This window comes from Sus scrofa, chromosome X, assembly GCF_054392235.1.
Source record: "Sus scrofa isolate SSC_HxYL_T2T_F1_AM1 chromosome X, Sscrofa_HxYL_maternal_Yorkshire_Landrace_v2.0, whole genome shotgun sequence".
Classification (NCBI taxonomy): Eukaryota; Metazoa; Chordata; class Mammalia; order Artiodactyla; family Suidae; genus Sus; species Sus scrofa.
Genome location: NC_139401.1, coordinates 20,523,127 through 20,535,977, shown reverse-complemented (window position 1 = coordinate 20,535,977; position 12,851 = coordinate 20,523,127). Strand labels below are relative to the sequence as shown.

The 12,851-nt window shown below is 39.1% G+C and overlaps 1 pseudogene; it reads left to right on the top strand.

Annotated features, from left to right (window-relative positions):
• Window positions 1-605: 605 nt before the first annotated feature.
• On the top strand, window positions 606-2,941 carry LOC146394502 (large ribosomal subunit protein uL13m-like; annotated as a pseudogene).
• The last annotated feature ends 9,910 nt before the right edge of the window (window positions 2,942-12,851 follow it).

The window sequence follows — 12,851 nt, the reverse complement described above, 5'->3', positions numbered from 1 at the left end:
TTATTAAGATAAAGCAAACTTGATAACATGTCCCTGATTGGGCAAACTTAATCTTGTAAAAATGTCCATTTTTCCCAAAGGACATGTAATTCAGTCCTGATCATAATCTCATGAAGATTGATTTTAATTTGACAATATATTTCTGAAGTTCATCTGGAAGAATAAACAGGTGAAAAATAGACAGGAAAACTTTTGAAGAGAAATGATAGTGAGCTTGCTCTTCTAGATATTAAAGATATTTCTAAATCTCAAATAATTGAAATAATGAGACATTAGTAAAAGTTTTTTAGAGTAAGAAATAAAACAGAAGAACTTATATAGGAATAAAACTCTGGAATACATGAATATTTACCACATGACTCTGTTCGTATTACAAATCAGTTGGGAAAGGGTGAATTTTTCCATAAGAAGTATAGAGTAGAAATTGACAGCTAAATAAGAAAATCATATTAAACTACTACCATATCAGGCACCAAAGTAAACTTTAATAGAGTAAGCAATTAAACATACATAATCAAACCATATAAAAGCTAGAAAAATAGGTATCGGATTTTTGAGTGAAGAAGTTCCTCAGGGGAAAGGGAAGGTCCTGCTGCTGGGCAAACATGTCGAGTTTCTCCAAGGTGCCCCAGGTGAGTTCAGGGTCTTGTAGCTTCATTAAGCTAGCAGAAGGAGGTCGCATTTAGTGAAGCTAAGTCGGATAGGAAACTGGGTCCTTGGACTAGAAGATGTCTCGGTGAAACACAAACGAGGGTTGTGATTCTGGCCACCGCTTGCTGTTGTTTTCTTGGTACTCCTACCCTCCCGTTTTCAGTTGACCCTTATTCCCACCCTCACCCTCCTGCCCATTTCTGCCTCTGGAAGACTTGTTAGGAGGGAAGTCAGAGAGGTAACGAGATGAGTCACATAGGGCATGGTAGACTATTGTAAGAGTTTGATTTACTGAGCAAAGTAAGAACGGACTGGAGGGTTTTGAACCAAAGAGTAACTAATCTCACTTGGGTGTTAAAAGGAGCATTCTGGCTGCTGAATAGACTGTTTAGAGATGGGGGTTGGTGGAGGATACAAGCAAAGAATCTATTTGGAGGTTATTGCAACAATCCAGGCTCCACACGATAGTGGCACAAGTCAGGCAAGGTAGCAGGTAATGCTAAAAAGTGGTCACGTTCCATTTCAAGATGGAGCCAGTAGGATTTACTGAAGGAATGAATGTGGGCTGACAGTAAAAAAAGAAACAAGGATTATTCCAAGTTTTTTTATTTCAACAAGCAGAAGGATGTTTCATCAGCTGACATAAGGAAGGCTGAGATTAAAGCAGGTTTCAGAAGGAAGAAAGGAGTTGGGTTTTGGGTATGTTGGTCTAAGAAGCCACTTAGCCTAATCTTGCTCCAGGTGTAATTCCTTCCTTGGACTGCTACCTATCTCTGAGGAGATAAATACAGAAAGTAAAAGGAAACATTAAAAAAAAGAACTGTAGCAATTTGACATTGTGGCAGGATCTTAATTGTTTCATCAAAGTTTTTTTCTATCACAGTATTTGGTCTGCAATGGTTTGGAAAAGAACTTATCTTTTGTTACACATGGTTTATGAAACACTAGTGCCTATGTCAAATGGACAGTCGAGTATAAGTGTAGAGCCCAGGAAAGAGGTTCAGGCTGGAGATGTGAATTAAGGAATCATAAGCATACAGGTGGCATTTAAAATTGTGGGTCTGGGAGTTCCGGTTGTGGCTCAGAGGGCTAAGAACCCAACTTCTCTGTGAAGATGCGGATTGGATCACTGACCTCACCCAGTGGATTAAGGATCCCATGGCTGTTGCGTAGGTGGGCAGCTGCTGCTCAGATTAGATCTTTAGCCTGGGAACTTCCATATACCACAGGTGTGACCATAGAAAGAAAAAAAGAAAAAACTTTTAAATAAATAAGTTGTGAGTCTGGATGAAGTATTTGAGGAAATGAATAAAGAGAGGATAGCCAAGAACTGAGAAACAAGGAAAGGAGAACCAGCGAGTTAGAGGAGAAAAACAATAGAGGGTGGTGTCCTAGAAATCTAGTGATGAAAGAATACCCAGGAGAAGAGAATGATGGACTGTATTGAAGACGGAATTGACCAATGGATTCAGTAAAGAAGGTCATGGTAAATTTGGCAGGCAGTAGTAGTGTGCCGGGCTGGAGTAGGTTGGAGAATGAGGAGAGACTAATTGGAGTAAAGACAACAGCAAGTTTGTTGTGCTGCAAGGAAAGGAATGAGGCAGCTGCTGGTAGGGAACTGAGCAATGGGCCGCATTTGCTCAAGTTTGGTATCTCCTAGATGGGAAAATGCAGCCCCTTGGCAAACTTGCTGCTATGGCATCAGTAAAACTTCAAGGATTGCATAAACCTGTGTATCATCAACTGACTACCCAGGTGGATTCAGACAAGTAACAGCTGCTCAGCTTCGCCGGAAGGATACAATGGCAATTGTAAAACTAGCTGTTTATGGCTTGTTGCCAAAAAACCTTCACAGAACTATGATGCAGAGGTTGCATCTTTTCCCAGATGAAGATATACCAGAAGATATCCTTAAGAATTTAGTGGAAGAGTTTCTTTAACCATGAAAAGTGCTCTGACGTCTAGATGAGTACACATAAGAAGAAATAGAGGCTTTCCCAAGAGTTTGGTCTCCAAGATCCTCCAAGGACTGCAGTCGGGTCCAACCCAGATTCCCATGGAGCCTTTGCTTTGTCCTGGGACCCAGTGCATGTGGAGGTCTGTGTGTGCCTTTTGAGGGTGGGGTCTCCGTCTCCCCCAGTCCCATGAAGCTCCTGTGCACAGGCCCCACTGACCTTCAATGCCAGATGCTTTGGGGGCTCTTTCTCCCAATGCCAGATCCCCAGGTATGGGGACTTGACATGGGTATCAGAACTCTAACTCCTGTAGACCTGAAGATTATCAGCTGTAGGAGAAAGAAAATTTCAGAAAAAAAACAGTGCGATGATTGAAATTTCTTCCTGATGAGTTGCTCCAACCTGCAGGGCAGAGCGAAACAGCTGCTGCCTCTTGACAAGAAACCTGTTATGGGTGCTGCAGGTTTGTGGGGAGGGGTCAGGAAGAAAGATTCCTTCAATAAGAAATTGCAATAAAATACATTATTTTATTAAAAAAAAGAAGTTTCTTAAATTTAAAAGTAACTTTTTAAATGACAAAAAATAATATATACCCAAGTAAGAAGTAAATCAACAAATTGAGAAAAATATATGCAACAAATATGATAAACTAAAATTAATATTAATAATATGTGAGTTCTTCAAAATTGGTAAGATGATGCTACACTTGATATAAAAATGCCTGAAGAACCATCCATAAGAGAAGAAATGAAAATGGATAGAAAATAACTTCATTCATAATTGAAAATAATCAAATTGAATAATGAGTGTGATAGAGTAATACTAATGGCCCCCAATGAACCACACCTCTCTGAGTTCATGCTCCCTTGCAATTTGACTTTGATACTCCTCTCACGCTTGAAGCTGGTAGAGCCTTATGACTTTCTTTGACCAAAAGAATGTGGTAGAAATTACTTTGTGCTGGTTCTGGAGCTTAGGCCTTGTTGCACTTCCCTTTTCAAACTTGTCCCTGCATTGGAAGCTTTAGACTGTGAAGAAGCTCAGTCTGACATATATTTCAAGATAAGAGACCATGATAGGAGGAAGAAAGTTGACTTAGCCAACAGCTAGAAATCACCTCCAGATGTTTGAATGAGGCCATCCCCTTCAGTTCCCCTGAGCTGTCACAGGACTGCAGATGTGTAAATGACCTAAGACCAGGAAAAGAACCACATAGCCCCAGCTTGCCAGCCCAAAGAATCATAAGAAGTAACAAATTATTGTTTTGACTTACTAAACTTTGGGGTAGTTTGTTACATAACTGATAAAGTAAGTTTCCATTTTTATCTACCAAATTAGCAAAGAATTAAAAGTAAATCAGCTATAGTTTAATAAAAAGAAAAAAAGACACTAATCAAGGAACAATTAACAAACCACCATAATTCTAGGAGTATAAACAGGTACAAATTGGGAAATGATGTTTCAGTGTTCACCACGTTCTTAAATATATTTAAATTCTTTGACCAGGTAATTCTCCTTCTAGACTTTTATCTTGCATAAAAGATTAAAATGTGGACATGTTTGTTATCCATAATTTTTAAAGCAAGTCAAATTTCTATGTAACAATAGAATAATTTATTTAAAAATATTAAAGTATATCTATGTGATAGAATAATAGTTCATGTAACGTGGTCCCTATTGTCAGAAATCATGGATGTAGACCTAATAAATAGTAGGATTTATCTAAGTTTGTGTTTGGGGCAGGCAGACAGCAAAAACTGAAATGAAGCATATCCTCAAAACTTAATTATCTCTGAGTGTGTTTTGAGTTATTGTTATTTCCCAAATTTTCAACAATAACAATGCTATATATATAGATTTATATATATATGTATAAATTCTATGTATATAACTATATATTGGATTTTATATATATATAAATTCTATATGAATACATAAATTCTCTTTATAATTTAGATCTATAAATTATATCTTATATATAATATATAAATTATATATCTTTATATATATTATATATAATAGATATCTATTATATATATAATAGGTATCTATTATATATATATAATAGATATCTATTATATATCTATTATATATATTATATAATATATATATTATAAGATATATATTATATATAATTTTATATATTCATTTATATATTTTATATTATAATTTTATATAATATTTAACTATATATGGTATATATTTATATAATATTTAAATATATATTATATATTATATGATATTTAGATATATATTTATATAGAATTTATTATACATTTTAAATACAAATATATAAATAAATATATAAATTATATATATATTCTATGTATATAATTCTCTCTATATAGAGAGAGAATTTCCAACAATAACAATGATATATAGCTATAACACATATATATATTCCTTTGAAACTGGGACAAGTTCTTGGTTGTCTGAGAAGATTTAAGTATGATCCTGTCTTAAAGAAATAATGAACTAACAAACATTGTTCACCTACTATGTGCAAATTATTGTGTCAGATGTTGAGGTAGGCTTATTGAAAGGGTCTTGAAACCATAAGCCTATAACAAATAAGCTTCCAAAAAGTGACCAACTTAAAACTATTCCTACCATTAGTTTATAGATTGTGTTGCATCAATCAAAACAACCAAGGAAAACTGTGATAGCCATTATAATCAGGAGGTACCTTGGAGACAAGTTTCATCCATCTGAGCAGATTCAGCACCCCAGTTGAGAAGCTGCCTATGGTCCAGTGGAACTGGCATGTCTTACTGACCCTGAAGTAGCCTTTAGCCCACAATTTCCTTTTTCTACCTACTCCTATGCTGGAGTTTCCAGTACTGGATTAGGAGGATTTTTTTTCTCTTAAACATTTTCATCCACCAACCAGGTATCAAGCTAGATTCAAACGGACCAATCTAACTGAGTGTTTAAGGGGCTCCAGATTTAGGGATTGACCAGAGGCTGGGAGTTGGAAGAGGATCCCCTATACTGTAACATGATGACTCAGTCTCTGTTCACCAAAAATAGAAGATTGTAGATTAGGAACAATTTTAGCAAGCTGTTATTTTGTCATTTTTTTCAGTCCTAGAGACACCATAATCAGCCACCACCAAAGATCCATGTGGTCAAGCCATTCTGATAATCATTTAGGTTTTTCACCTTTTGTGGTAACCACACCCATTGATGTCTAATGACTAAGTGCTATTTTTACCAAGCCTCTGCCTCAACCACTCTCTTTCAATGCTTGCATTTCCTGATTTTGTCCCCTGCCACCAATACAAGGTTGCTGTTTATATCTTCGCCAATTTATTCTTTATTGCCATAATGAAGGGAATATATTCTAGGCTCTCTCAGAGGACACAGTTGTGCGTTGGGCAAGCCAATTGCACGTGATAAATCCACTTCAACATTCTAGTTTCTCTAAGCCTTTGTATTCCTTCTTTCACATCATACTAAGGTATTTCTGGCATCCTAACTTTCATATAAGCCACTGTTGAGTATAAATTTCAATCAAACTGAGCAAAAGGAACCAGCTGTGTGAATCCATAATATATAGATAGCAAAGGCATTCTTGTTCATGAATTCACCTCACTTTTTCTATGCAGGTATATATATGCAAGCACAAGGGGCTGGACTACAGAGTCCTTGGAGATTCACTTGTTGTGTCATCTACTCACAATTTAGAAAGAAAGCTTTTCATATTGATATGCATCTTTATCATTATTCTTAATTGCTGCGTACTATTTCATTTTAGACACACCTCAATTTATTTAAGCCATCTCTTGTTAGTTATTAAATGATTCCCTATTTTAATTTTGCACAAACTGCACCAAAATAAACATTCTTGTTTACCCATCTTTACATGTATATGGAGTCATTGCCTTGGGATAAATGATTAGAAGTGGAAATTTTGAGCTAAATTATATATACACGGATATGATATATATTGCCAAATTTCTTGGCGAAGTAATTCTATCAGTAACAACCAGCGATATATGAAGAAGTGACTGCTTTCCCATTTCTCAGCCAAGACTATGTGTCTGTAATCTTTTTATCCTTGCTAGTCAGAGAAAAGATCTCATTATTATTTGAATTTGCATTGATTCTTACATGTTTTTAATGTTTCATGTCTCTTCATTAGTAAGTTTACTATTCACAAACTTAATACAGTTTTTATGAGTTTTTATTTTTAAATTGATTTATAATAGCTCTTTAAATGCTAAGGATATTAATTTTTTCTCTGTCATGAATGTTACAAATATATTTTTCCAGTTTTGTATCTATCTTTATGGCACTTGTTTCAATAGAGAACCTCTAAACCTCTTTATGGTTAAGTATTTCAGTCTTTTTCCCTTCTGATTTCTCCTACTGAGATAATACTGAGAAAGTCCTTCCCAACTTAAGACATGTACCTATGGTTTCTCCAACAATATTTTTTACTTCAAATGTTCAAATATTTAAGCAATCTAGATTTAAATAGAGCTCCAAATTAATCTTTTCCACATCATTAACCAAGTATCTTAGCATCATTTCTTAAATTATTTCCTCTTTCACCACAGATTTAAGTTGCTACTCTCTTCATATAATATTCCACTCCCTTTATACAGGGAGGCCTGTTTCTTGACTCTTCTCTTTCTCCCCCGGGCTGTCTGATTATTTCTGCAACAGTTTCCTTGCGTTTTTGAGGGCCTGGTCATCCACTAACAGGAGACCTCCCCATGCTGAGCAGTCCCCACTGACACTTTGTCTTCCTTGAGGTGTGGTAAGGAAGGGTTTCTCTCCCTATGATTTTTGCTCTGTGACACGGCAGCCACAGACAGGTCACTTGAGCCCCAACAAATTATACAGTTTAGTGACTGCTTTGTGAATTCTCTCTCAGACGCCCTAATCCTTACCTTAGTCCATCAGGAAGCATCTTTGTAAGTCCTTGAGGATGCAATTTGAGCCCTTTGTTCAGGTGGGTCCTCAGCTCCCATGACAATTAGTACAAGGCAAGAGATACTGAAGTTGGAATTGGGGGACCCTATTTCCAAGGCATATCTGAATTTCAGGTACACCTCAGGCAGGACTCTTGTTGTTTCCATTTGGGCTTCCCTCAAAGTATAGCCTAAACTAGGATGTGGATGCAGGTGGCTCCCTTGGGAGATGGTCTCAGGGAATGAAGGAACAGGGAAAGTAAGGGAGAGAAGGAAGGAAACCAGTTAAGCCTAGGTTATTGAACTGACTGCTGCTGTAGGTAACTGGAGCTCACTCCTGCCCATGCCCCACAGGGAAACATTGTAGTATATGCATTGTAATTTTTCCTCCATCACACAAGGAGCATTTACAGTCCCCCTCCTATCCCCCTTTGTTTCAGAGTAGCATCAAGAGGTGTTAACTCCTATGTCCCACTCTGTGCCATACTCTCAGGCTGCCATATTGTATGAGCTGAGCAAGATGCAGCTGTAACTTGAGAGAACCCTTCAGTATACATAGGAAATGGCACCATGGCTACCGCTGAAATCACAAGGAAGTTGAGGGAATGACATTGGGGTCACAAATGCACAAACTACATTTGGTTACAATAAATTACATTTTAAAAACTGCTTTGGGGGAGTTCCCGTCGTGGCGCAGTGGTTAACGAATCCGACTAGGAACCATGAGGTTGCGGGTTCGGTCCCTGCCCTTGCTCAGTGGGTTAACGATCTGGCGTTGCCATGAGCTGTGGTGTAGGTTGCAGACGCGGCTCGGATCCCGCGTTGCTGTGGCTCTGGCGTAGGCCGGTGGCTACAGCTCCGATTCAACCCCTAGCCTGGGAACCTCCATATGCCGCGGGAGCGGCCCAAGAAATAGCAACAACAACAACAACAACAGCAAAAACAAACAAACAAACAAACAAAAAACTGCTTTGTATCTCACAATCAAAATATATTTCTGTACATTGTATTACTGAGTTTTCATTTTTCATGTATGTAAATGATCTTTGCTAGAAGGATGTGATCTATGATATGGCACAGTGAACCCATCAGCTGAGAAGAACACAGCTACCCCATGGATAGAAAGCTAGCTTACAGTTCTCAGTTCACCTTTATTGGCATCAGCAATGTGGCTCATTGGATTGTGAGAATTTTCCTTCAGCCACAGGAGCACTTCCTCCCAGTAATCTTTAGTATATAAGTAAAGATATTACCCATGATCGCTGTTCCTCCCAGGGCAAGGTATATGTGGTATTTCAGCACAAACTTCTGTCTGTCATATCACTCTCCTGACAGCCTCCTCAGAAGACTCATCCTTCTCACTGATTGATTGAAACTGTTAATAGCAAGTCACCCATATGTTACAGTATCCAGGAACACTGTTCTTTGCTCAGAGATAAACATCTTCAAATGAGGACTTTTTCTAAGGACAGAGTGCTCATCATTTTTCAGAAAATTATAACTAAGCCAATCCTATATTTTAAAGATGCAAGAAACTTCATAGATACAAGAATGGAAAAATAAAATACCTGCAAGAGCTACATAGAGAAAAGCTCAAATATGCACAAATTTTTTTTTCAAAATTTCTCTTCTGGACAGTATTTATGGTTGGAGGAAGGAGAAGATGTTTAGAAAAGATTTGTGTCCATAACCACCTGAAATAGCATGTCTGGTATTTTTGGATGCAAGTGTAACTCTTGGATGAAGAGTATCCCTGGCCAGGAGGAACATCTCTGTGATGTAGTAGGTATTCAATAGTTGTGTATTTGTTAAAAGCACAATGTATCTTTCAACTTAATTCCTGATTCCACACCTGAGAAAAATAACCCCAACTTTAGGCGTGGTATTCCCCAGGCATTCTTCAGATTTAGGCTCAAACGATAGTTGACATATTTTGTCCCACATAGATTCTTCAGTATAAGTTTATCACATATTGTCTTCACCCAAACCCAATAAGATGGGCACCTATTATTTGGTAGATGAGAAAAGTAGAGGTCAGAGAATGTGAGTCTTCCAGGGTTACATAGCTAGAAAATGTACAGCCAAGATTCCAAATGCAAGTTCAGGGAGTGGGCACTTCATTTATTTAAAGGACTCAAATTCTTTGCCACTCCTCTAAAACACCTTTCCTTGAATCTAGGCAGGCTTATAACTTGACCACAAGACAAAGGTGAAAAGGATGCTGCTATGTGATTTCTGAGGTTAGGTCATAAAAGGCCATGCAGCTTGCCCTGGCTCTCTTGGAATCACCCAGAAGCTCCCTCTTGAGATTTCCCCTCTTAGAAGCCACCTCTCATTCTGTGAAAAGCCCAAGCCACATGGAGAGGCCATGTTTAGATCATCTGGACAACATTCCTGATGCACCCAGTCATTGAGTCATCCCAGCCCAGACCCCAGACATGTGAAGGAAGAAGTCTCTAGATGATTCCAGCCCTCAGCCATGGAAGTCCCCCCCCAAACCAGCTAGGGACCCCCACATCATGGGTCAGAAACAAGGCATCCCCACTGTGCCTTGTCTGAATTCCTGACCCCATAAGCTGTGAGCATAATAAAATAGTGGTTGTTATTTACACCACCAATTTGGGATGGTTTGCTAGGCAGTGATACTAACTATAACAGGGACCTTTCCCCAGACTTAAAATATTCGGTGCACTTGTGATGACATACAATCCCATAAAGTCCCACCAGCTCATGGAGTCCCCATGAGTGCTACCCAGATCCCTCAAAATTACAGGGGATCAGGAAGTAGGGACTCTGATCCAAACTCTGATCTGGGCTTTATTTCTAAACCTCTGGCCTCAACAATTTCTCACATATTCCTATTAGACCTTTCTATTATATTTTTCTGCCTGGTACCTTATTTTGGTCACACAAACCATCCTTTGTCTAGCACCACTAGCCCCTCTGACCCTTCCTAGCACTAAGATTTCTGTCTTCATTCTTCACAGTTCTCCCTCTGGTCCCTAAAAAGCAAGGGGAAAAAAACTAGTTTCTCTTCCTGTCAGTCTCAAGACCTGATTACCAACCCTATGTCAGTTGAAGTCACTATTTTCCACAGATTCCAAGCCCACTCACCATAGAGATATGCCTCCCATTCTCTCAGCACAAAGCATGAGGACAGGAAGGCATCTATTCTTCTCTCCTGTAGGGTCCTCTCCCTAGAGAGAGCAGAGGTGTCAGGTCAAGGGTCTGTCCAGAAAGGACAACCAGAGCATCCTCAACAATCATCAAGCTTTAGTAAGAATTTGATTTTATTAAGCCCTTACCTTAAACACATGTCATCATTTTTAATAAGAAGCACGTGTGGATTGCATTAGACTCTCAATCAAGTCAAAACAATCAACTGACCATATAAAACACAAAGTCATGATAACTGTTCTAACACTTTCCCCACAGGAATTTGAAAATATCTTTAAGAGGCTCTGATTAGGAACATCACTTCCCAAAGCACAGCTGGGGCTGAGCCAAGGGGACCTAAGTCTCATACAGGGTGTCTGTGGTTTCTTATCTAAGCAGGCTCCAATTTACACCCAGATGGAGGCATGTCTTCTGCATGACGAGAGCTGAGAGGCAATAGGAAATTCTCATCCTGAGACATAAAGTACAGGGTAGCTAAGGCCTGAAGTTGTATTATTCAAGGTTTATTCCTTTGGCTTTAGGCTTCATTCTTTAAAATTCAAATATTTTATGAGTTACATATTACGTACTGACAGTGGCAGGTCTTGCTAACTAATGACCAAATACCTATTTCCCTCCCCTTTTTATCTGGTTACAGAATTCCAATTTGGGAGTCAGGGTAGCAGTGTATCCATATTCCATTTCAGCTAGGGGTGATTATGCCACTCAGCTCTGACTTCTGAGATGTAAGTGGAAACTATTGAAGGGGGCTACCTGGGAGTTCTCGCTGTGGTACAGTAGGTTAAGAATCTGATCGCAGGGACTCAGATCACTGTGGAGGCACAATGCCTGGCCCAGCACAGTGGGTTAAAAGATCTGGTGTTGCCGCAGCAACAGCATAGGTCTCAGCTACAGCTCAGATTCAATCCATACACTGTGGGTGCAGCCATAACTTTTTTTAAAGGTAGGGGGCTACCTGGAAATCTTGTTTAAAATGGAAGATTTCAGGAGTTCCCCTTGTGGTGCAGTGGAAACGAATCCAACTAGTATCCATGAGGACATGGGCTTAATCCCTGGCCTCGCTCAGTGGGTTAAGGATCTGCCATTGTCGTGAGCTGCAGTGTAGGTCACAGACGCAGCTTGGATCCCACATTGTTGTGATGTAGGCCGGCAGCTGTAGCTCCGATTCGACCCCTAGCCTGGGAACTTCTATATGCCACAGTTGCAGCCCTAAAAAGACAAATGTGTGTGTGTGTGTGTGTGTGTGTGTGTGTGTGTATATGTATATATATATGAGAAGACTTCTAGAAACAGTGGCTCTTTCCCTTTTCCATTCCTCCTTCATCAAAGATGGACACAATTCGTGAAAGCACAACAACCATATTGCAAACCTAAGGACAAGAGTTACACATCACAAATGGCACGGCCTAACTTGTCGATGTACCACAGTATCACTGTGCTGGTGTCATAGTCAGCCTGCTCCATCCCAGATTCCTGGTGGGCACCCTATTGGGTTAAGGCACAAGAGATAGGTTTCTGTCTCTAATGGGCGCAGTGATACAAAGGTTTGGGAAATCATCCAGAAAATGAGTTTTGAAAAAAAACAAGAAGACCAGAGGCATTAAAGGCTTTAAGAGATGTACCGGGGGGCGGGGGGGGAAGTGTCCCTGGAGGAGAAAACTGTGGAAGTGAAAAGGTATGGGATATGGGACCCTGAAAATTGGCTTATCATGAACAACCTTACTTAGGTTTTACCCTGCATTCTCAACTAACGAAATGAAGAAATAATTCCATGATCTTCCATAAGTGGGAGAAAAGAAACAACTTAAATGCACACCGTGCAAATGCTTAAGGCTGACTTTTCTAGGACATATCTAGGTGAGTCACAGTTCTGGTTAAGAGATTTTCATAAGCAATGTAGAAGGCCAAAGCTTCCCCTGAGTGATGGGTCCGCAGGACCTGGTCAGGGGCAGGGCATGGGTTTGAGCTCCCAGATTAAAATGAACATTCAATTGTTAGTTTTGTTCTCCTGAAATGCAGTTGTTACTGGCTGGACATCGGCAGTGCATAAGTTGATACAAATGTTACCTAGGACCACTTGAATATTTTACCAAGAACTTTTGTCCTTTAAGAGCCGAGATGTCAAATCACTCAGAGAAAAATATAGTGC